Genomic DNA, 3,482 nt, shown 5'->3' on the forward strand with positions numbered 1-3,482 from the left:
ACGGGGGGGGGGGCTGCAGCCGTGTAGCAAGGACAGCCTCTCACTCACACACATTCACTTCCAACATCTCGCATCAAAACTGGAAAATCTCTAAAATGTTTAATAAAGTCAGTGTCATTGACCGCATCCATTTTATACCAAGTTGAATAAAAAGTGGTGAAAATAAGAAATAAGTCTTTGATTGACGTTGTACGTGTGAAATTCTCATCGGCTTTCTGTACATGAGGGATTGTATTATGATATCCGTCCCTTTATTTCATGGAGACCATTTTTGACCGAGCTGTGGCGATTGAATTTCTAGATGGATGTCCTCTATTCTACAAGACACCTGTCTCTTATCTCCCGCTTATCTGTGAGGATCGACGCATGCAGACTCTTGAATTACCTATCCATACAATGTCATCTGTTTGTCCCCCAAGTTGGTGTAACCCAACCTTGAAATCAGAGCCACCTAAAATAAATAAATGAAACCCTAATCAAAAATGCTACTCTCCTTTGGAAGGGTGTCAGAGAGGAAGGATGATCCGTCCTGATTTGATTTTGTTTCCAAACCACATGATGCATTCGGACAATTAAAATTTCAGCAAGTCATTCGCTGATGGCCCTGTGAGTGAGTGCCGCTGGGGCCGGGTCTTGGGTTTTGGATTTCTTGCGGTTCTGCCGACACTCTGAGGGCAGGTTATTTATTTTGGCCCGCTGCCATGTCTGAGAAAACCATGTTTCTTGGAGTGTGTGTCTGGAGTCTCAGAGCAAGGTCAAAAGTGTTCAAAGAGCATGTGAAGAAAGCCAGCTCACTTTAACAGAAAAAAAAGCTGCTGTATGGTGCGTTTAGGGTTCTGTTCACAACCTTGGGTAGTTGTTTTTCTCTACACAGAATTACATGAGAAACATGTTTACAGATACGCAATTAAGATTTATTTTACAGCTCAAAGAAAAATGGACAAAGTCTTCGCAATTAGACTTCATCACTATACAAATATTCTGCATATCTACATAGGGGTAGAGAACCATCAGACCCCCCTCCCCCCAATGGAATCTAGACTCCGGTGGTGGCAGCAAAGGAGCCCGAAAAACAGACTCAAACAATTTCAATTCAAATTTTCAATCCAATTTTATTAATATAGCGCCAAATCACAACAACAGTTATCTCACAGCTCTTTTCATAAAAGAGCAGGCCAAGACCGTACTCTCTGAGGTTATTTACAGAAACCCAACAATTTGATTGGAGGTGGAAGTGGAGCTGGAGGGTTGCACTCTTTGCCTGCAACGACAGCTGAATAGCAAAGAGAGAAAAGATCATTTAAAAGCAGGGTTGTGACTCTGTGATTGGCCCTTTGCATTTTGCTGTGTGATTCTGATTGGTTCATCATGAAGGGGAACGCCTCCAACAGCTGATTCCCTTTCTGATTAAGAGCTAGGTCTGGCTGAAAGGATTCACGCGGACATACATGTCAGTCAGGAGAGATGAGTTGCAGACATGCGACAGTTATGCACAGCATGATAAAATGTACATTTATTTAGAACAGCAGAACTAATTTAAACTGCATGATTAAAAGTTAGGTCTTGCTGACAGAATCTACGCTGAGCTACATGTCTACCTCTTCTTGGTCAATCATTCATCACTAAACATTTTAGGTAAAGTGTACTGCAAACAACTGAGTCTCAACTGAAAAAAAAAAATGTTTGCCGCTTATTTAAATTGAAAATGGTGTTAAATTACTTAGTTACTGTATTTTGTCTCTATTATTTTTGAAGTATTTTTTTTTTCCTGTTTTCTTTTATTTCATTGTTGCCAGGTCTTTGTGTTTTGGATCTTTATGGAATATAGTTCATATTCATGATTGTAAAGGTGAGTGAACCATGTCTTTCATCATAAAGCAGATTCAAGAGAATCGCAAAAGTTGTGTCACTTCAGATTGAAAATGTATAAGCAGCAACAGAGGCAGCTCCAACTTATTAAAACCCATTTCCAATTTGTTGTGTTTCAGAATAAACATTTACAATTGATCTATAACGTCTCATATTAGAATGCATGGATACATCTTCACATCAAGTGTTCACATCCCATGTCTTCTGTTTGCTTGTATTTACGGTAAATGCTGAAGTTTTTGCTGAGATTTAAAGCCTCAGCCATTTAAAAAAAAAAAAAGGCAGGACGTTTTCTTTCAATTTGAACAAAAGCAGCCGTGTGTGTGTGTGTGTGTGTGTGTGTGTGTGTGTGTGTGTGTGTGTGTGTGTGTGCGTGCGCAGATGCATATGCTCCGAGAGGCTTGTGTACAGCCACTTGTTGAATGTTTTGCAGCCAGTGTGGCATGACGACGTTGAGATTAAAAAAAAAAAAAAAAATTACAGTGAATGTGACTAAGATGAAGTCATCAAGTATAATCTGCTGCTGCAAAGCAACACCGCAGGGACTTCTGATCGGGGATACTTCTGTGATGGGCAATGGACGAGCAAATGTGGGTGAGCGGTTGTCCGTGACACCCTTTTACCCAGAGGGGTCTGTCCACGAAGAGAGTGACAGTGATGATGATGTCATCAAAATGGGCCATGGCACGATGTGCTTGAGAACGGTGCTTGGCTACGGGGGAGCTGTCCATTTAGTAAGCAGCGAAGCATGGCAACTCCACTACAGGCAGTGCATAAGCACATTGGAAAAGGACATGTCTTTAAAAAAAAGGAAAAACAAAGTGTGTGGCTTCACCATGAATAATGAAACACAAACGGCGTTCTATACCCCCTGGCTGGCCATGCTGGGCCATTTCTTGTTTTCTTATTACACTCCATTGGGTTTTTTCCTCATTGAATTTTTATCTTGGAGAAATGGAAGACCACTTTTCAAAAACAAGTCAAAGGGAAATAACTAAACTAGCACTGTTGGAGGTTTAAAAACCGTTTGGGAACTTTCTTTTACCGGTTCTGCATTATTGTCTGATTGTCTTTATAGAAGTTGTGGCAGTGCTTTCCCGGGGCTATGAGAAACTATATTTCCTTCTTATATTTCCCCAGTGCTTTCCCGAGGTGAATGGAAATGAGACATTTCATCAAGACATTTCTGTTTTTCCTTGCCAATCGGAATCCCCCCCCAAAAAAAAAGTCCATCAAACATAAACAAAAAAAAAACAAGTGACCACACAGACAGAAAGATTGAATAGATTTCCAGGACAACAATGAAACTAACAGACAGATAAATAGGGATAGTTTAACTCCAATAAATCACAGTGTGTGTTGTTACTCCCAATAGTCTCAAACAACACAGAATAAGGGATCAATTATCATCAGTGTGATTCAGCTGGCACATTGTGCTGTAGTTTGTGCTCACTAGGAAGCAAGTTCTATCAAGTCACAATGCTGCCACCAAGTGGTGGACTGTGAGCATTACAGTTGCTCCCTGAATTAATTAATAATAATTATGATAATAATAAATCCTTTTTTTAGTCCCAAAAGGGGAAATTACAATTGACACTCTGTTATTAGACACA

The sequence above is a fragment of the Etheostoma cragini genome, chromosome 6 (assembly GCF_013103735.1).
Source record: "Etheostoma cragini isolate CJK2018 chromosome 6, CSU_Ecrag_1.0, whole genome shotgun sequence".
Lineage (NCBI taxonomy): Eukaryota > Metazoa > Chordata > Actinopteri > Perciformes > Percidae > Etheostoma > Etheostoma cragini.